The 22831-nt window shown below is 43.6% G+C and overlaps 1 pseudogene; it reads right to left on the bottom strand.

Moving 5' to 3' along the window:
* Window positions 1–14370: 14370 nt before the first annotated feature.
* Window positions 14371–15884, bottom strand: LOC133914606 (1-aminocyclopropane-1-carboxylate oxidase homolog 1-like; annotated as a pseudogene).
* Window positions 15885–22831: the final 6947 nt, after the last annotated feature.

The following is a 22831-nucleotide window of genomic DNA, read 5'->3' as shown; positions in this document are numbered from 1 at the left end:
CAAAATTTTGGAAAAGCTTCCAAATTTCCAGAAAAATGCTATTTTATTGTTCTAAAATGCTCACAACCCAAAATCGAAATTTTGGGGTGTGACAGTTTGCTCTGAAAGAGGGGGTATGAAAGTGTCTGTCAATCGACATATCCTCTCTAAACTGCGCCACTGAGATATTCTCATTCTTTGCAAAAGAAAAAAAGCTTGGGAAGACTTTCTTTGTGCCAGGCGTTATTCTAGGTATCATTCCAGAGGAGAACATTTTTGCAATCCCCAATTTTCCATGAAGCAATCCCACAGAAGAAATCTAGAAATTTGAGGATATCACGCCACCAGAATGAGCCCTTGTCCTTCACTGCCTGGGGAGTCTGACCATTGGCATAGTATGAGTTCCAGATTAGGTTCACCCAAGGCAAATCAAGCCTATTGAAGAATTTGTGTAGGTGTTTGATCAAACGGGCAACATTTTGAGCCTTTAGATTAATCACACCGAGACCCCCTTCAGTTTTTGGCTTGTAAACTTTTTTTTCCAAGTAACTAGAGGCTTGCCTTTAGCATTAACATCAGAACCTCTCCAGAGATATTTTTTTCTCGCCCTATATATACCGCCAATCACTGTAGCTGGTTGTCTTAAAGTACACATAGTGTAAGTAGGTAAGGTAGACAGCACTGAATTGACCATCTCTAATCTTCCAGCCATTGTTGAGAAATTTTAAATCACAGAAAGCCTTCTTTCAATATGATTCATCAGAGGAGCATGATCCTCTACTATTGGTATGGAAGTGCCAAGAGGTAGCCCTAGATAAGTGAACGGGAAGGGACCAATGATACATCCGAAAACACCAGTCAGATGGGTGGCTTTTTCATTACTCGCATTGATGGGGACTAGGCATGACTTTTCATAGTTTATCTTCAAACCAGTAGATTGAGTGAAAGTCTGGAGAATACCCTTGAGGCAGAAAAGCTCTTTCTGGGATGCCTTCATGATCAAAATGGTATCGTCAGCATATTGTACAATTGGAAATTGACCCTCAACCGGATTCCCAATGGGAGTGGAGAGAATTCCCAAGACATGAGCCTTATTCACGATGTATTAGAGAAGTTCTGCTACAAGGACAAAAAGAAGGGGAGAGAGAGGATCCCCCTGTTGCACCCCTCACTTACCCATGAAAGATTTGCCCAGGACACCATTTAGCAGGATCGAGGAGGTCCCAGAGGAAAGGATGCAGAATATCTAGTTTATCCATCTTTGATTAAAGCCCAAATTCTTCAACATATCCAGGATGGTAGAGTGCTCAATAGTGTTGAAGGCCTTCTCAAAATCAAGCTTCAGAATGAGAAGCTCTCTTTTTGATTGATGGCATTAGTGCAGATACTCATATGCCCAGGCCAAGTAGTCCTGGATAGTCCTTGACTTGATAAACCCATATTGACTCTTGTGAATAATCGAGATAATCACTTTTTTGCAGCTTGTTTGACAAGATTTTAGTGAGCAATTTTAGGCAGTGTTAAGGAGGGAGATCGACCTGAAATCCTTAACAACATCCGGGTTATTGCTCTTTGGGATCAAAGTGATGAAAGAACTATTAATTGCTTATAAATTAAGATTGCCTTCAAAGAAATCATCACAAAGAGAGTACAAGTCATTCTTAACAATATGCCAACATTTCTTCGGGAAAAGGCCATTAAAGCCATCAGGCCCATGGGTCAAGGAACAGATCCAAGAGCTACTAGACAAAGAGTTTATCCGCTCCAGTTCTTCACCCTAGGGAGCCCCAGTTATCTTCATCTCAAAGAAGGATGGTACACAAAGGATGTGTATAGATTATCAAGCCCTGAATGAAGTAACTATCAAGAACAAGTACCCGCTACCCCGCATTGAAGATTTGTTTGATTAGTTGAAAGGAGCATGTGTGTTCTTCAAGATCGATCTTCGGTCTGGGTATCGTCAACTGAAGATTCGTGCCTCAGATATTCCAAAGGCGGCGTTTGTTACTCGTTATGGTCTGTACGAGTACACAGTAATATCTTTCGGGTTAACCAATGCTCCAGCCTACTTTATGTATCTGATGAACCAGGTCTTCATGGAGTATTTGGACAAGTTTGTTGTGGTATTTATTGACGGTGTTCTGGTTTACTCCAAGAACGAGGAAGAGCACGAGGAACACCTAAGGATGGTATTGCAGAAGCTTAGAGAAAACCAGTTGTACGCTAAATTGAGCAAGTGTGAGTTCTGGCTGAAGGAAATTCCCTTCCTTGGTCACATCATATCAGCAGGAGGTGAGTCTATAGACCTGTCCAAGGCAAGAGATGTTCTGAATTGGAAGCCACCGCAGAATGTGTCCGAGATCCGCAGTTTTCTAGGTCTAGCAAGATACTATCGTCGATTCATACAAGGTTTCTCCAAGATAGCGAAGCCAATGATAGAACTGCTAGAAAAAGGAGCAGAGTTTAAGTGGACAGCTGCTCGAGAAGCCAGTTTCAATGAATTGAAGAAAATGTTGACCTCAGCACCAATTTTGATCATGCCAGATACTCAGAAGCCATTTTCGGTGTATTGAGATGCGTCCTGACAAGGTTTGGGATGTGTGCTCATGCAAGAAGGTCATGTTGTAGCATATGCATCTCGACAATTAAGGAAGCATGAAGAGAATTATCCGACACATGACTTGGAGTTAGCCACAGTGGTTCATGCACTAAAAATTTGGAGGCACTATCTGATTTGTCAGAGATGTGAGATCTATTCAGATCATAAGAGCTTGAAGTATATCTTCACTCAACCAGATCTAAACCTCAGAAAACGCAAATGGTTAGAGCTCATCAAAGATTACAATCTAGGAATCAACTATCACCCGGGAAAACCAAACGTAGTGGCTGATGCCCTGAGCAGAAAATCTCAGATCAATGCTATAACTCTTCAAGAGATGAGCCCCGAGCTATGCAAGGAGTTTGAGAGGATAAATCTATGTATGGTGGGTAACACCGAGATAGTTGCAATGGAAATAGACTCGACGCTTGAACAAGATATAAGGAAGGGTCAGCTTGAGGATGAAAAGATTTTGGAAATCAAGTAGCTGATCAAAGTTGGCAAAAGCCCCAGATTTCACTGAAGATGAGCAATGTACAGTATGGTACAAACACAGGATATGTGTTCCGGACGTAAAAGCTATTCGGGATACAATTTTAAAGGAAGCTCATGATTCAGCTTATTCCATTCACCCAGGGAGTACCAAGATGTACCAAGATCTTAAAGATCAATATTGGTGGTACAGAATGAAACGTGTAGTAGCAGAATGCGTGGCTTTGTGTGATATCTGTTAGCGAGTCAAAACCGAGCATCAAAGACTAGCAGGACTGCTATAGCCATTGAAAATACCTGAATGGAAGTGGGAAGAAATTAGCATGGATTTCATAGTGGGTCTACCTCGAACCCAGTCAGGGTATGATTCTATATGGGTCATAGTTGACCGTCTGACAAAAGTAGCTCACTTCATTCCAGTTAAAGAATCCTATCGAGGTCCGAAGCTAGCTAAATTGTATATGTCCAGAATTGTGTGTCTGCATGGGGTACCCAAGATAATTGTATCCGATCGTGGTAGCCAGTTTACCTCACGGTTCTGGCAACGATTGCATGAATCTATATATACAAAATTGAATTTCAGCTCAGCATACCACCCACAAACTGATGGACAGACAGAAAGAGTAAATCAAATTCTTGAAGACATGTTGAGAGCATGTGCATTGAAGAATGGTAATAGTTGGGACAAGAATCTGCCGTATGCAGAAGTCTCGTACAACAATAGTTACTAGACTAGTCTCAAGATGTCTCCTTTTGAAGCTTTATATGAAAGGAAGTGTACAACCCTGTTGTTCTGGAATTAGATCGAAGAAAGCCAAGTTTTTGGTCTAGAAGTTCTGAGAGAAGAAGAAAGACAAGCGCAAGAGATCAGAGATAATCTGAAAATAGCATAATCAAGGTATAAGAGTTATGCAGATCATCGACGCCGGGAACTGACTTTTGAAGTAGGAGATTTCATGTATCTCAAAGTATCACCAATCAGAGGTCTACGTAGATTCAAGGTTAAAGGCAAGCTTTCACCTCGGTTTATTGGTCCGTACAAGATATTGGGAAGATGAGGAGAAGTAGCTTACCAGCTTGAGTTACCACCTCAACTCTCGAGAGTGCACGATGTTTCCCATGTGTCACAGTTAAAGAAGTGCTTGAGAGTTCCCGAAGAACAGTTGCCAGTAGAAGAACTGGATGTGCGAGAGGATCTCTTATATTTTGAGTTTCCGGTCAAGATTCTAGATATGTCAGAACGGGTCACCAGAAACAAGCGAGTCCAAATGTGCAAGGTGCAGTGGAAGCATCACTCAGAAGAAGAAGCAACCGGAAAAAGAGAAGATGATCTGAAGATCAAGTTTCCCCATCTTTTCTCCGATCTTTCCGAATCTCGAGGGATAGATTCAGCCACGGGGGGGGGGGGGGGGGGTGTAACACCCTAATTTTTCTAATTCTATTTTTTTTCTCAATATTTGTTAAGGTTCAAATGAGTTTAAATATTTTATTTTTAAAAAAGAGAGAAAACCCTATTTTATATGAAAGAAGAAGAAAATGACATAGGATATAAGTGAATATTTTGCATTCATGCTGAATTAGGCAAATAAGTTTTTTATTTGATTTTTGATGAATTTATTTGAAGAGTTTTTGCCTGGATTTTGAATTTGAATTTGGATTTGAATTCATAGGAAAAAGAAAAAGATTAAAACCTCTTCTGGGCTGCCTTTTCTTTTTTTTTTCGGCCCAGCTTCCCCTCGGCTTCGGCCCAGTCACCGTCGATTCCCCCTCCCGCCCGGGCCGCCTGCCTAGGCCCAACTCCGCGCGCCAGCCCACGCGCCGAGCCACTCACCCGAGCCGCTGACATGCGGGTCCCGCATGTCAGAGCCTTCTTCCTCCTCAGTCGGACTCCGACTCAGAGACGGGAACGCGCCGGTCGCCGTCTCCCGTTCAAATCCGAACCCAAGCCGAACCCGAGAGCTTCTAGAGAGTTGCCAAATCAAATCCCCGGGATCCCCTCTATCTTTAGCCGGCCTTATCTCTAAGGAAATCGCGGATTTGAGCTCGGATGCATCTCCTCGCCGCCGTGTCCGAGTCGATCTGCCGTCGCATTGGAGTCCTAGCGCACCACGCCCTTCCGAACCCGCCTATATAGCTAGCCCGAACCCCCTCGACCAGTTCTCATCGCCAATTCACCAAAACCCGAGCCTCCTCGCCGAGATTCATCTCGCTGCCGACGCCACAACCACCGCCTCTGCACGAGTTCGCCGCCTCGTCGATCCCGAGCATCCCGGAGCCTTCCAAGCCCACCATCGGAACCACGTGACCCCACAGAAGCTTTTCCCGCCATAGATTTGGTCTCTACGTCGCCGGAGAGCCTTCTCCGACAAGTTCCCGAAGCAGCCACCGCCCCCTTCCGTCACCGACCACCTTCCCGTGCCGCGCCGCCTTCGGTAAGCCCCAAAATGAGATCGCCATTTCCTTCTCGTTGTGTTCCGCCGCTTGTCGTCGTGATCCGAGGCCGGCGACGAGGTTTGCGATTGTCTCCGGCGAGTCGTCACCGTGCCCGAGCTCGGCTCCGCCGAGAACCACCCTGCCGACCGTCCCCTTTAAGCTCAGCCATCGGATCTGTCCTCAACGGCCTAGATTAGATCTGTTCTTACCCCTTCGGTCAACCAATCAGAAGCTGCAACGTGTTGCCACTTAACCCAGTCAGCAACCATGCCATGTCAACCATCCACCTCAGCCACCACCTGAGTCTTTTTGCTGATGTGTCACCCCTGTCACCATGCCACGTCAGCCTGAGCTACCCAGTCAGTAATTCAAACCTTTTTCGGTATAAAAATAAATCTGATAATTCCTTTAATGGTAATTTTGCAATTTAGCCCCTAAACTTTTCTGAAATAACAAAAAGAGCCCTGTCTTTTTGCAGTTAGGTCCCTATACTTTTTAATAATTACATTTTGGTCCCTCTATTTTTACAAAAAGGTCCCTGAACTTTCTGTTAATTCAATTTAGGTCCTTTTCTTTTTCCAGATTTAACCCTAGACTTGTTTTAGCCCTAACTTTTTCATCGTAACTCCGATTTAAGCGATTCTTGCGCCGATGGATTCATTTTGCAGTGCTCTTTCTTTTTAGCTAGTTTTTATCTCGTTGTTCTTTTGTTTTGTGCTCTATTCTTAGTGTATCTTGTTTGTTTATTTGCCGGTGATGGTGCGATTAGCCGATAACGTTTCGGGTCAATTTGAAGAACATTAAGACCAGGAGCAAGAACACACTGAGTAGCAGCAAGGAGAAGGCAAGTGTCCTTGATCATATTGAACCTACGTTTTTAAATATTTTATTTTACAAAATTGCATGCAGTGTCAATATGATGGGTAGTCACCTATGTTAGGGGTTTTCCCTAGATATTCCCTTATCATCCCTTGGAACCTAGATGGCTCATAGACATATTCCACTGATTTTCCCAATTGAAAATTATTCGGCAATTGCTTTATTGCATCATAATTCCAAATTTTCAGTATAAAAACAATTCGGTATTTCTCTGAAAACAAAGTAAAAATTGCAGATTAGTCCCTAAAACTTCAAAAGCTCAATACTTTTTGCTCTTTGGTCCAATTTGGGTGATTTTCGCACCTAAAAGTTTGTAGCTGCGTGTAGAATCTTTTTATAGGGTTTTTGCATAGATTTAGCACTGTTTGGTGTACTGTTCTTAGAGATTTTTATTGTGTGCCTTTTTCTAGTATGTCAATTAGGAGATGAGCAGTTCGGCAACCTCCAAGACCAAGCGTTCGAGGATTTTGAGCAGCACCCCGTCGAAGGCAAGTGCCCTTGAGCATTTCTACCCTGCTTTAGGGTTTGCAGGTGTAGTTTTATCCTTCATTATGCATGCTTGTCTAAATATGAAATCCCGTGATAGGGTTTACTAGTTTTCCATGGCGCCATTGTCGCCGTTGTTTATCCATGATATAGAATGGGTAGATATGCTAGTGCAGTTAGGGTTGGAAAAAATGTTAATCTTGACTAATGAATTATGGAACAAGAATCGGGAAAGGGTAATTTTGTAGCAACATGGTATAGGGATCCCAACAGAATGGTTGTCGAGGTTGGTGCGGGAATGCACGTGTGCCGGTAGTGCACAGTTAGTTGTGGTTGTTCCTGTTTGGGGTCCTAAGGACCGGTTCTTGAACATGTAACCAAGTTAGATTCGCACAACCACGAGGCCTAAATGGGTACGACTTGTCCAATTAATTAGCCACTCCTCTGGTTCTGTGGACACTGTTGGACAGTTATGTGGCACAAGAGGGGGCCTCTGCAGCGATGGAATCGTCTTTTAGCGGTGAAACCTTAGTGGGTGCCTGCAGGTTGGTGGAAGCTTTGTAAAGGCCTTGTAGTGAGACCCCGACTCCACACCCCGGAAGTGTGAAGCAACATGGGAATCATGACTTGTGGGGAAAGCTGTGCAAACTCTACAGAGTATAAACTGATTGATCAACCGTGCTCACGGTCAAGAGCGAACTTGGACTTCTTCAGGATTAGTTGGAATCAGGGTTTGGTCTGGTTGGTTGGGTAGCCGGATAATGGAATTACCTGGTGAGTCTTGGTAGTCGGATGAAATCCGATGAGTCAATCCTTTTGTCATAGTTGTGTCTTCACTTAGTAAATAGGATGCCTGCTGTTGGAATCATAGGTTCAGGTTGCTTAGTGCAGTTAACCTGTGTCTAAACCTTTCCTTGACTTAAACCCCATATCATGTTTCCCTCTACTTGCGGAGTACAATCTTTGTACTCACACTTGTTGTCCCCTCCCTTGCATTCTACCACTGTTCAGAAGTCAGCAATGAAGCTGCTACCTTTGACGAGGATGACTTCGACATAGAGCTGCTTTTCTAGGCTGTTGTGCCCCCGGTCGACGCCTATGGAGATGGAGGCCCCGCTGGCACTAAAGACCTCTTTTTAGTTCCGCTGTGTTTTTCTTCTAGACCCTCGGGTCCTTTTGTAATAGTTTATTATCGTTGTAATCTTGCCACTGTGATGATACACTAATGAAGTAAGCACATGTATGAATCTTGATCCTGGCATACATGTGTTGTGCCCAATTTTATTCTTTTAAAACTGGGTGTTACATCAAGCAAAGGATCCTGCTGCATGTTGCTATAGGTATATTTTCTGCCTTTAAGCGGTATCTCCAGTATACCAAGATTGCTAATGACTTCATTAAAGATCTAAGTATCCTAAAAAATTCCTCACTGGTTTATTCCTATCCTCCAACAATCTATAAAAGTTGAAGTCACCTAGAATCATCCAGTTATCATTGATGTGAATGTCTAGATCGTTAAGACAGTTGATGAAATCCATTCTCTCTGGCACATGACATGGCTTGTAAACTGTCATGAGATACTAGTGTTTGGCATTGTTAACCGAGTTGAAGGCAATCATAAGAGTAAAAGAGGCAGAGAAGACAACATTGCCAGTAAAAACAGAGGCCACCCAACATACAAGAATACCCCATGAGGCCTAGAGGAAGGGACAAAAGCGAATTGTTGAACCATTTGGGCACAAATATCTTGATGAAAGCATTGTCTACTATTTATCTTTTAGTTTCCTGTAGGCAAACAACGGAGCAAGAGATTTTCTTCAATATTTGATCTGACTGCCAACCATTAGTTTTCTGCATTCAAGCCCCTGATATTCTAATTAAGAATGTTCCAGCTCTGATTGCACCGATTCATGAACAACAAGTTTGAATCTAATCGATCGGGGCTGGTAATAAACCAAACCCCTTTGCATGCAATAGCAGGGAGGAGGCTAGGGATTGGACAAACAGAGAAGCATCTCCATCCAAACACCAAAATAGAAAGAAGGAGTGAACAACCAGAGAAACAAATAAGCAAGTGCATCACTATTGATGTACGACAACAGAGGCAAAGACACCAGGTGGTTGTCCGACAACAGAACCACCCAAAATATTTGTGGGCCTAGAGCCACTTTAGAACCCGTGTTAAGAGAGTTAGAGACTAGGGAGCACTCCATCAACAAATTGTAAAAGATTAACATCAGGGCTATTGCTATAAAGCACTAAGAGAAGATATGTCATTGGTGCCAGCAGTAGCTCCTCGGCCACCTTCTCAGGAGATAGTCTGCACTTGTCCACGATCACCTTCTGAATAACATTTATCGAAAGAGCCGGATAAGGTCCAGTGGATTTGGCAATATTGTAAATAGAAGGAAACGAAGAGGGGCTAGAAAAATCCTCTGTTGAAGGCGGAAAACCAATTAGATTGGAAAGAGAACCGATACATTTCCCAATCCTGGTGCATTTCTTGGGGGAGTTGAGAGATGAGGTAAGGCTTGATGGTCTAAAACTGTGCTGACCATTGTTCGCCCTCTGACTTCTTCTCAACTCAAAATCCATCATTGGAGCATTTGCCTTTCTTTTGGTCACCATTTTGTGGATGACTTTATCCCTGACCAAGAGTGAATCCTTGTTTGGCATGTTCCTCTTGACATAAGTTTTGGTGATGTCCATCTTTGTGCTTGTGACACGACCCTCATCACTCCGTCCAATCTGTAACATAGTTGGGGGAGACTAATCTAGGCAAGGTTTCCCAGATGACAATGCCTCCCAAGGGTGATTTAGATTTTGGGGTGCTTCAGGTGAACTTAGAGAACAAATGGTTTGACCTCCCATGAGGAAGGATCTACAGTCCTGCAAAGAAGTACACCAAGGGCAACCAAAAGAAGTATTCTTCTGATAATGGGAAATAGGTTAGCTTGCATCATGATCTTCAAATAGTACAAAAGTTGCTCAGGATGAGACATCTGCAAAAAGGAGCCATTATGGTTATTGCAAAGCCTGAGAGAAGCTGCTTGAGTTTCATTCTGCCTTATTGCTTCATTTCTGGCTATATGTTTAGCAACTTCTAGAATTCTTGAGAATGAGTCATTTATAAAGGGGAGCATTTGGTTATGCATCTCATTAAACTGATCAGGCAGGAGCGGATCCTGGCTAACATCATTGTGAGGCCACTGAACTTCAACTGGTTGACCCAAACCCTGCTGAACCGGCTAGTTAATAGAAGATGAAGAGGACCCCAAATTGTCTTCATGCATTACAGACTAGAGGTCTGCTCACTGGGTTCCTGCTGATGTTGCTGAGTTGGGAAGGCCTGAACTATCATTGGGTGATTATTCCCAATGGGACCTCATTCCTCGGGACCACCTGGTTGATCGGGTTTCCAATATGAAAGTTTTATGCCTGATTGACATGATGAACCATCTGGTTGAGCTCTTGATCGTTTCCACCCGGGAAAGGATGGGGATTTCCATTGCCTAGAGGTGGAGCATCTTCTTTGGTAGGGACAATGTTTGTAGCTTCATTGTTTAGCACATACACCGGGACTGTCCAGGATCTTCCGATGCCCCCTCCCCTAATTCAAAACCCTGCCTTACAACCAGACTCCTTGAGACATTGTTGACAGAGTTGAAAAAGCATTTGACTAGAACAAAACCTTTGTTCCTAGTATTAGAATACCAGTGGACAAGCTTTCCGAAAACCGCACATGCTTGGTCAAGAAAATTCAGGTTCATGTAATCAAGGGGGAAACCTAACATCAAAATCCAACCTAATCAGGCAAAGGGAGAGTTGCTGAAGTTCCTAGCTTCATCATGCTTCACAAATCTAACTCTAAAATCATCAATCAGATGGAGGACTTTACTAAGTATACTATCCCTCTGAAAGGTGTTCCTCAATTGAAAAAGACATATCCCGTGCAGATGGGGGAAACATAATTGGATATGGAAATGCCTCGCTTGCAAGTAGTGCCTGACCTGATGCATGAAGACGATATAGTCATCTTCTTCAATGTCATCATCCACATCAATGGCGATGGCATATTCCTCATGTTTGCTGAGCGGGGTACCGACGAGAGCCACCAATGCCCAGGCAATGCGCTCTGGCCCTCCATCTTCCAGGACCATCTTCGGCCGGATGAAGTGCAAGGGTTCCACCTCGAAGTTGGCTATTGCACCGATGGAACTTCCGCAGAGGGTGTGTGAAGTGGGGAGTGAGGAGTATGAACTATTGTGCTTAGGAGCTGGTTGGGGAAGATCAACTGTCGAAGCCAAGAGGGTTTTTTTCACTCGAAAAGTTGAGGGGTACTGGCCTTAGGGAAGACGGAGAGACGGTGGGACCCCTTTCATTACTAGCAGTAGTCTTAGAAGATTTTGTCACCCTGTGATTCTTCGGCACCCATCTTAGTCGTTGATGATTTTTCTTTTTGAAACATAATTTAGCCAGTTGACTGTAGTTGAAGCAACTTCTGTAGCGAAGCTTTCTCAAACAATCTCTGACAAAATGTCCCAAGCCCAGACATCTGAAGCGGGGAGCAGAAAAATGAGGGAGCACTTGCGGATTAGAAAATGGCTCTGTAACATCAAGTCCGGATTTTCCCTCGAAAAAACCCTTTGCTTTCTTGGGACTAAGGAACTTTTCATTGGGCTCGAGAGGCCATCATGAGATATCTAATGCACACGCAAGCATGGTGAAGGGGAAAGATTGTGTTCCCGTGAGATCATCTGGGTCTTCAGACAAGACTCGAGCGGGGGCGAGCCAATTTACCTCTGACTAGAACCTAGAGAAGGTTAGTATGAAAAGATTGGTAGGTGAAAGGCCTACCAAAGGAAAACAATTTCCAGAGCCATGAGAAGACTTGTTTTGAACTGATCAACGCCTGTCCCAGAATGGCGCAGGAACCGAAGGAAGAACACCATCCTTGAGAAATAGGGTAGGCCAACTCGCCAACTTTGATAGCATGATGATCCAACGCTAGGGAGAACTTTTTGATCAGGGAAAGAAGCTCCAAAATTGGAGCAAAGGAGACCTTAGAACAGTATGAGACCTTTTTAGACAAGGCATTGCCAATAGAAGAAGATAACTTCCTGCCATACAAGACAAGAGACCATTTTCTCTATTCTTGATCTCTCCCAAGCTTCTCTTCCCTTATCCAGTCTGCCCCACCATCACACCAGAGGTGGAAATAGACATCAAAGTGAGTAGAGATCACCTGTCGAAGAGAGTAAATGAAGAACCCGACCTCTTTGGAGACCACAGAGAACCTGAAATGGCGATCAGATTCAAAGAAAATGTGGAACCCCACAGGGGAGCCACCCAAAAATGGATTGAAGCGCTAAGCTTACAGAGAGCTCCAAAAGAGGAAAGGTGTATCTTTGGAAAACTACCAGCATGAAGAAACAACCATGGGTGGAGGAGGAAGGATGGTGCACCGACAAGTTGAAGCGCAAGAGAACCTCAGCCTGAAACCTCTTGCCTAGCTCAAGATCCCAAGAGGGAGGAGCCAATAAGTAATTTCCATCCATGATGGAGGAGCACACCCTTAGGAGACTCCATGTGCGACCAAAGAAGTAGTGATGTGAGGGGTGATGGTGGATTGGGGGAGAGGCGAGGGAGGAGGGCGAGGTCGCAAGAGCAAGAGCGAGGCGAGGTGAAGCCATCTTGGCCCAATAACGCTAGTACATTGTTAAGTACTTCAAACAAAGACTAGAACTGATTACCGGAAGGTGAAAGTTGTGATGGAATACATTGTAGGATCCTAATTTGAATTCTCTTGTTTCCCGCCACAACGTGTCTTTATCGCTGGAGGAGATAACAAATTCTATAGATGCAAAGGAATTTCATAATGTCCCTCCACCGCAATAACTCCTTGACAATACTGCTTTCCAGTTCTTGAAAAGCCGAGAGAAGAGAATTGTAGCCTCCAAATGATAGAATGTTGTATATATCCTTCCACCCTTAGCTGTTGTAAATCCAAATATAGGTTTTGCTTTCTTTCCCTTTTGTGACATTTCCACTTCCACAGCTGGGCCTTGTAAATTATGTCATATTATAACTAGCTGTAGGTTGGTGTAATCTCCCCTAGCCTCCCCCCTAATGGCTGCCGGGTGGGTTGGGAAGAGCAACATTTTTTTCTGCCCTCCCCAAATACCATGTGCACTTGGTAGAAAGTCACGGTGGATTCCATTCATTCTTTGAGGAAAAGGTAGTGTCTAAATCCTTTAGAAGCATGTTGTTGGGGGTATGAACAATTGAACCCCCCCCCCAGTGCAATCCATCTTAATTCGCTCATATCCATATCAGTGTTATATTGTCATTTATTGTATAGAGCCTAAGAATCTTGTGAATACAGTTGTTGAATAAAATCATTTTATTCGAGGCATCTGCACCATTTTTTGTATCATATTGTGAGATGATATCTAGAGATAAGTAACAGCGTGGTGTTTTGTGAAACTCTGATAACCATAAAATGTTTTATGAGGTTTATTAGGACTAGCCCAAAAATCTAGGTTTACTTGAGGCTAAACTAATTGTAATTGGTGTAGTTTCAATTAGTTTCATTATATTTAGAGTCAAGTTACAATGTTATGTGATTTGCTGTGACAAACTCTAATCTTGACATGGCTTTGTGACACCAATCCATCTATTTATTTTCCTGTATCCAAACCCCTCGGATCCGTTGAATGGCGAGGCAACTGTGCTGATGATGAGTGACAAGATCACAAGAGCGCTTACGAGCAAAGAGTCAAAGGTGAATTTGCAGCTAGCATCCATCAATAAAATCTAAATACTAGTTAGTCTTAAATCAAATCATGCATCAAGCCAGTAGCTAAATGATCAGGCATCCTTTTCCATTCCAATCATTCAGAATACTATGAAAGATATGCCAAGCCTGAAGATGCAGGTGCCTCTCTTCTTGAGGAGGAAGAGGAGCCGAGTGACGACGATATGAGTGATGCTGACAGCTATGACGAGGTCATCATGGGCACCACAAACCCCTCTAGCTAGCTATGCATGCTCTATCTACAGCTTTCTTTCTTTCTCTATTCATATGTGTTATGTATATATACCACGCCACACGTACATATGAATATGAAGGTCGATCGATGATAAAGAAAGTCATCAAGTTGATCAGTCAGTTTGTGAATAAGTAACGTATCTCCAACATGATACTGTGTAGTGTAGTGTAGTGATCAACAAGTGGCTGCTAATTCTTCATTTGCATTGTTATTTTGGTGCCAAATTAAACTTGGTATTGTAGCTACTCCTTTACTTTCCTTTTGTAATATAACTTACACAAATTATTAGATGGATGGGAATGGGATGGATACATGTGAAATCCTCAAGGATCGAAGATAAATGAATTATAACTAGTACCCCGGGCAGATTTAGTGTTTCGTAGGCTGTTTGCGCAGCATCCCAAGGTGAGAGGCACGCCCTGAGGTGTTACATGAATGAATGAAGAAGAGTCAAAGGATCATGAAGTGGTCGAGTGTGGATTGATTGTTGAGGCCCTTGTCCATGTAGTAGCCGATGAACTCCTCCACCGTGATGCTCCTATACCACGGACACTCATCAAATGGGTTGATGATCGGGCCGTACACCCTGTCTTTGAGCTTCTTGAAGAAGTAGGCCACCAAGACTTGCAGACCGGTGGCCTTGGCCACCACCCGGTGCTCCACGCACTGGAACCTGACGTTGAACATGAGCTGAAGGAAGTCATCGATGTTGACAACGAGCGCACCAAGCACGAGAGGCACATCCACCTAGACCTAGTGCTCGCCATCATCAAGGAGCACATGCAAGTCATCAACGCCGTCTTGCAGGAGCACTGTCAGGAAGCTAGGGTCAGAGTGTCTAGTGCTTCCCAGTGTGAGGTGCGGCTCCAGGCACGACATTTAGTAGTGGCCGGCGACAGAGAGCATGTCCAAGCAACTAGTGTCTTGCTCTAGGTAACCCCGGTGGAGGCCCAGGGCCTCCGACAGCAACTCAAGTAGCATGGCACCCAGACGCTACACCTGCCTCGTGCAATCCAACATGATGCCTCTGCAGGCCGATGGGATCTCCTCCGACGTCAACACAATTGGCGCCATCTCAAGGGACATGGTGTCACACTAGTTGGCCGCGGGTGACCAGAAGAGGCTAACGTTGCTCTGGTACCTGACACGCCTCTTGAGGTCCTTGGTGTAGTAGGGCCTCTTCGCCACCATGGGCTCCTCATTAAATCTCTTGATGGACACCAGCATCTCGGCAAGAAACTCACTCGACATGCCATGGTAAACGACCTGGAAGAAGCTGATGGTCTCAGCAGCTGCCTTGGCCTAGGCGACTAGGTCAGCTCTTTATGCGACGAGGACGATGACCACGATCATGCTGCTACTTGTGGCGTTGTGGCGTTTATGGTGATGAGAAAGCATGGAAAGGGCATGATGGTGGAAGATGCGCATGACGGTGGTGATGCTGACATTGGTGTCGTCAAAGGACTTAAGCTCACCGAGGTGGTCGTAACCGGCATTGGATTGTGTTAGGGTTTAGCGGAAGTATCACCAGATTCTATAACCCAAGCATAAGATCAACACACCAAGGCACGATATTTTTTTAATGAGGTTTGATCATGTTACCTACATCCTTGAGGTATGAGTATGGACACTCCTCCCTATATGATATGTTTTCATCGATGCGATTACACAGTGGTGTCCAATATTTACATGCTCAGAAATAAGAGTTTGACTACAACTCTATTCCTAATTCCACCCAATTACAACTTAAGTCTACCTGTAACCGACCCTGTGTACATATTTAACAAATATCCCAACAAACTCCACCTTGGGCGAATATGCACGCTAACCTTGAAGTTGTCATGTGCAAACCTCCGTGTACCTAGACTTGAGTCGTCCAGCTCCACTGCTCACCTTGAACAATCTGACGAGGATGGCTCGCCACCAGGAATGAATTCCGTAAAATTTGCAGATCCCACCACCATAGCTTCACCTTTTAGCTTGTACTAATGAGCTCCTGTCTTCTCACCTATCATCACAATCTTGCTATCCTACATCACATTCAAGGTCTTCTTATCTGGCTCCACCTAACACATCCAACTTTTTTCATGTAGAATTCCAAGCGAGATCAGATTCCTTCTAAGTCCCGGCACATGCTGCATGTGCTCAAGTAGCACTTCATGCCCATCATACATTTTCAATTTTATGTTGTCAACTCCCATAACATGGTAACACGTGTCATCTCTCAAGTGAGCAATACCAAGATTACATTCAGCGTAGGAACATAATCACTCATTCCTAGATGTTGCATGATAGGAACTTGCAAAATCTAACAACCACGCTTCACCGTGAGACTTTTCACTTGATAGTACAAGAATATGATCACTATTACTCTCTGAGTCATCTTTCTGAGAAACCATAACATTTGCCACGCCCTTCTTCAGTTCCAGACAATCTATCTTCACATGTCTCTAATCCTTGCATTTATAGTATTGTGCCCCTTCTTTTTCTTCTTTTTCTTATCAGCAACATTGTTCTTCCTTCTTTGCTCATGTGCAAACAATGCTGTAAGAATATCATCCACTTTGACTGTCTCTTTGCCATACGTCAATGTAGTGACCAAGTGCTCATAAGACCTTGGCAAGGAATGCAGAAGAATAATCACATTATCTTCATTGTCAATTTTCACCTCCACATTTACATGGTCAGCTACAACTTGATTGAAGATGTTTATGTGCTCAGCAAAATCTGACCTCTTCTGCATCTTTAGCTCGTACAATTTCTATTTTAGATACAACTTCTAAGTCGTTTTGAACAAGAATTAGTCGACCAGTTTATCCTAAATCTTCTTAGGTGATGATTCATCCATGACATGATACATAATCTTATTGGAGAGACACAACCTGATTGTTACTGATGTTTATGCTTGCATCTTCTCCCAATTGTTATTATCTATTGTGGCCGGTTTCATGACCTACAGAGCCATTAGGATACCATACTGTACCAATAGGTCCTTAACCCTCGTGTGCCAAAACCCAAAGTTGTCAGTCCCATCAAATCTCGTCACCTCAAATTTGGATGCCATCGACACCATTTGTCACAAACCACTGAATATCTTCACTCACACGTACCTCACGTATGCTAAATGCATCGCTGCATGCTCATCCCCGCGTTCCGCCTAGATGTACCACCATGCACACGTAGAACCACGCAGCTTCACACAGGCAAAAGTGGAAAAATAGACAACATGCATCGGTGTATTTACCAAAATAGACAACAGACCGGCGTATTTGCAAATCTAGCACTTGTATTCGGCACCTCAAAATCCGAAAATCCAATTCCGGGACCTGAAACACCGAAAAAGACTGGCTCAGCCGTATTCGGCACCTCAGGTGCCGAATACGGCTTGTGCCAGCGCTGGGCCAAAGGCTGAATCTTAATTCACGATATTTTTAGTAAAACGATAGTCTCAAAATTCTAAACGTTTTCATGTGGAAACTAGAGATCACTAGCAACCTATTTTAATTGGTTTCATCCAAAAAGCCTGATCCAATATCTGATTAAAATTCTCCAAATAAGTCAACTTTATAAATTCTAGCAATATTTAATGCCTCAAATAAATTCTCAAAAATCTAGAAATATTCACTAATATTCTTCTCATGTGATGTACTAATTTATAAAAATGTTTTCAACCCTATGTTATTTGGTGAAAAGTGAATTCCTTTGTAATGCTCCATTTATATGTATTTTTATCATTTCATATGATATTCTCTTCTGAATTCAATTCGAATAAAAATAATTGCACATGCACAAATCCTTGGTTCCCATATTAATATTAAGCCTTTGTAATGCTCCATTTATATGTATTATTTATCATTTCATATTAATATTAAACCTTGTTGGAAAGAATTCTGCAAGGTAATTTTGTAGTGAATTAACGTTGGGAGGATACAAATTCTAATTTATCGAACATTAATAGTTGTGAAGAACAATTACCATATAACCCAGCATAGAGATTACATACACTGATAAACCTTACATTTGATATGAGGTTTTTCGTCGGTGCGTGAATGGACAGTAACCATAAAGAGACGACGACAACAAATATTGGCATGTACGGTACGTCTAACAACTAACTTAATAGCGTGCCGCTGCTAAACCTAACATGCCTTAGGGAATAAAAATAGACCGGGTAACAAAAGATGGTCTCTACTGAGTACACTTGAGATATTTGCCCTTCCTCAAAGCATCGGGGCTCGAAGCCTTAGCGCGATGGGCCCTCTCCCGCTTCCTTTCCCTCTCATCCTCGCGAGCTTCAGCCGCGATGCGCTCCTCCGCTGCCTTCCTCATGCGCTCCTCCTCCTGACACTTAAGTCGTAGTTCCTCCTGCTGTTGCTTGTACTCCCGCGTTCGTACGTTTGCCTTCTCCACCACTTGCTCATTTGGATCCACTGCTTCTGGTCATCACTTTGCTCCATATCTAGCCATTCAATGAAATCACATAGAGGTGGAGGAGACTAGACAAATGAAAGAAGATGAGAGATTAGTAAGACAATGCATGAAATCATAGGGAAAGTGCCACATGAGTGATATGTCGCTATACCGGTGGGTACTCATACGGTCCATATCAAGACTTGTCGTACTGGTAGTTGGCACATATGAAGAAGCGTAGACCATAGGTGTAGGAGATGTCCTGTGACTCGCGAAGGCTACAAGGGTCAGCACAGAAGCACATCGTGGGTTAGACCACTTAGGGGATGAAAATCCCCCAATATTTCTTGGGTGGGTGATGAGCCCATGGCTCCTTCGGATACGATCAATACCACCAATAATCCTCAAATCATACAAAGACCAATTACAAGAGCACGTGCACGACAATTAGACCACCAGGTGAACTCGTTTCTCGCTGTTCATGCTTCCTTGGATGGATTCCTACTAAATTCTTGTAATGTTTTATTGTTTAGGAATGTGGGAGAAGCACCACAACCTTACCCGGATGTCACCCCTCAAAGACAAGTCTACTCAGACTCGGGGCTAAGCTTTAGTCATGGTCGTGGTCGAGTCCTAGGACAGCATGTCAGTAAAACGGGCATAACTCTCTCATACGAAGTCCGTTTTATGCAATCTTGGACATTCTAGAAAGATTACGACGAGCCCTTTCCAATGGATAAGAGATCAACCAAATATTCCATATAGTTTAGTCAGAGTAAAAAAAAGGTGTTGCGCCACCGTTTTGGACCCTGTTGGGTCTTGTAATTGTGTCAGGGTCAGAGTCCAGGCTGTGCACGTCTCTTTCCATGGCTGCACAACCCTAGGTTGACCTCCTCACGTCCCCCCTATAAAATACAGTAGCCGTCATAGTTTAGGTTGGATTTTACTTAGATTATTCTATTTTATATAGTTTCATCACTTGTTCATTTTGTGGAACCCCAACTTGAGTACTTCATTGATAATTAGAAATATTCAGATTGCATCTACATGTTCTTACTTGTGTTCTCGATTCGTTTATAGAAAAAGCCTTCTTGGCGAGGTCAACCGTGTCTTCGCACGGTTAATAACCACGGAGTAGTGATGTTGTGGTTGCGAGGGTTCTCAATCTGTCTTGGTCAGAGCCTTTGGATTATCAACGTCGAAACTCCATCAATTGACTTATCATATTACTTTCAGAAGATCGGGCAAACCCGCATCAAGTGGTATTAGAGACTCAGTTGCTCGTTAGGTAATCTCAGTTATCCCCTTTGTTTCATCGTTTTCCATTACCTAGAGTTCAGAAAATTGCCCCACAAAAATATTTAGATCTTAGTTTTTCCGCTGTCCAAACCACTTTGTGCCTTCGCAATTTTGTTTTCAGTATTCACGTTGTTGAGTTTGAGTTCATCATCGGTGTCTTTGTTGTTGGTCTTGGTTATCGTGTTCTAGTTTCTAGTATCGACTCTTCGCTGTTATAGTCGTCGGGGATCCCGGCCTGGCCTTGTTTCCTATAGCCGAGATTGTGTCTCTAGTCGAGTCGACCATCAACTCGTGTTCGACCACTAGTTGCTTTAACCACCTACTCAAGTTCAACCAGTAGTCGAGTGGACCATCGAGTCGTGTTCGACCACTAGTTGCTTTAACCATCTACTCGAGTTCGACCACTAGTCGAGTTGACCATCAAGTCGTCTTCGACCACTAGTCGCTTCAACCATCTACTCGAGTTTGACCACTAGTCGAGTCGACCATCTACTCGGGTTCGACCACTAGTCGCTTCAACCATCTACTTGGGTTCAATCACTAGCCGTTTTCGACCACCTCTTCGAATTTGACCACTAGTTGGATTCGACCATCCTTTCGGATTTGACTATCCATTCGATTTTTCCTCCATAATCCAGTCGATTATATCTGTTTCTGGCTGCTCTCGGACACCCCCATACACCCTACATATTGAGCATTGTTCGACAAAGTTCGAGTAGAAATCCATAGCCAAAACAAAGGTAGCCAAAGTTCAGAGAGAGAGAGAGAGAGAGAGAAAAGTTTGTGACCCATGTACTTCACTGGTCATAGAAAAGGCAGTAGAAGAGTTTTTGAGTTTGTGTCACATTCGCAAAAAAAAAGAAAAGCAAGCAAGCAGCAAAGAGTACAAAAAAGAGAGAGAATTAAAAAAAAGATAATCAATTTGCATTGCGAATTTTGTTCCATTGTGCTTGTGTCTGTTATAGTTTTTGGCTTGCTTGAGCTAGTTCTAGGAACGTGTTCGGGCCAACAACTGTGACGAGTATTGTGGACTTTTATTCAGCTTTGCTAATCTGGTTTCAATTATTGCTATTACTTGCTACTAAATATTGCCTGTCCAAGCTACACCTTTTCTCGATCAGAACGGTTTCTCCCCTTGCAACTACCTCACTCGCCCGATAAGGTATCACGAATCAGCCACCTGTGTTGCCAACTGCGGTGATTGGTAAGAACATTTGCAAGAGCGTGGTAAGACGCTTGAGAGTGTGTTACTCCACCTCCACCACCTAGTAGTCAATAGGAATAATTTATCTTTCGTGGTTTTTTATCTTCGACTAACCATGGCAGGAGAAGCATCTGATGCACATGAGTGTGTTTTGAGGGAAGAACTCACAATGGTGTTGAATGATCATCGACAAGCTATTAATGACGACATCGATAAGAAGCTTGTAGAGACAAACAATACATTGCAACGACTTAATGATAGTATTGAAGGGTTGCGGGTAGGCTACGCTAGCACAAAATAAATTTTCTCTACCGCATTCAACCAGGAAGCCATGCGAGTAGGGGATCATGAATCGTTACCACTTGACGAGCAGTGCAGCGGAAGAAGAGTTGGAGCAGACCAATCCAACGTCGTGCGCGTCAAGTAGTCGATCGTCAACCTCGTCCCGAGCACGTCCCGAGCACCTTCTGAGTACTCGTGGGTACGTCCCGAGTACTCCCGAGCAGATCAGCACCGCAATAGTAGCAGCGCCTCCACGGTATCCACACGTACAAGGATGGAATCGCCGTGCGCCGGTGTGCTAGCACCGCGCGCCCGGCTAGGGTTTCGAAGGGAGTTCGGGAATAGGAGGCGGCTAGGGTTTCTAAAGAACACCGTGCGCCTAGGCCCCTGCCTATTCTTATATAGAGCACGCTAATGGGCCTTTAATCAACATTAAAGCCCATTATGACTCTAAACCCTAATGGTCCTTTAATCAACATTAAAGCCCATTAGCAGATCCAATCCGCAAACTCGATCGCCTCTAGGGCATATTACCAACAATCTCCCACTTGCACTAGAGTCAGCACAAGTTTTATATTCCATCCCCTTAAGTGTGTGACCCGTTAGGTTCATGTGTAAACGGCCGCTATCCGGAAACCCTTTTCCGAATTGCAAGTCAATAGCGGTACCTAGCAGGACATATTGACTCCCGAATGCACACAAAGATCATATCGGCTGAACCTTGATATACTCATGCACCAATCCCTTTACCACACGATACCAGTCAAGCTCAAGGCGAGATTCGTGCCACCCTTGTGATAGCTCGACCATTCACTCGATCAAGTAGTGGATTCACCATGATTAACTCTTTAATCACATTGGCATGGCCATGCACTTTCCAATCCAACTACCTCGAGGGGCCCAGAGATATCTCTCCCGTTATTTAGGAGGGGTAAATTCCATCTTGATCACTCACATCCCACGACATGTTTCATAACATACCCGAAAGCAACCTTTATAACTACCCAGTTACGGAATAGCGTTTGGAAGCCCCTAAGTGTGTTACTACACATTCTGGAATCAATGATGATCTCAGGTCAAAGGATTCTGTAGGTACACCATTTGAGATAACAACTGATGGCACATTAAAAATAACAATCCCAGCAGTATCTCAGGGTGGGTCTATCCAACATCATGTTCTCTAACATGTGTCCACATTACTGATTTGATATCTCCATATCTATGATCCGTGAAACATGATCATCATTCAGTCAAATGTGTTAATCTATAAATCATTATTGTCCCACACAATGATATGAGATTAAGGACTATTTAGAATAACATCATAAAAACAAAGAGTTTCACAAACAAGTCACATACTTGCTGATCAATGTAAATGATAATTATTCATGGAACCAGATAACAATTATCCAAAAGTACATTAGCATAGACAGAACACATTCTCTCACATGCACTAGAGTCTATCCCGCAAGTATCTAATACCCATAGAGCTCAAGTGTGCCTCATGCTTGGGCTGTGGGAGAGGCTTCGTCAACGGATCAGCAATATTCGAATCTGTATGCACCTTGCATATCTTTACATCACCTCTATCAATAATCTCTCGAATGAGGTGATAGCGCCGAAGTATGTGCTTGGACTTCTGGTGCGACCTAGGCTCCTTGGCTTGTGCAATGGCACCACTATTGTCACAATAGAGGTACATTGGACTGGATGCAC

Source organism: Phragmites australis, chromosome 4 (assembly GCF_958298935.1).
Source record: "Phragmites australis chromosome 4, lpPhrAust1.1, whole genome shotgun sequence".
Taxonomy (NCBI): Eukaryota; Viridiplantae; Streptophyta; class Magnoliopsida; order Poales; family Poaceae; genus Phragmites; species Phragmites australis.
The sequence above is the reverse complement of the archived record's forward strand: the minus strand, read 5'-3'. Positions and strand labels throughout refer to the sequence as shown.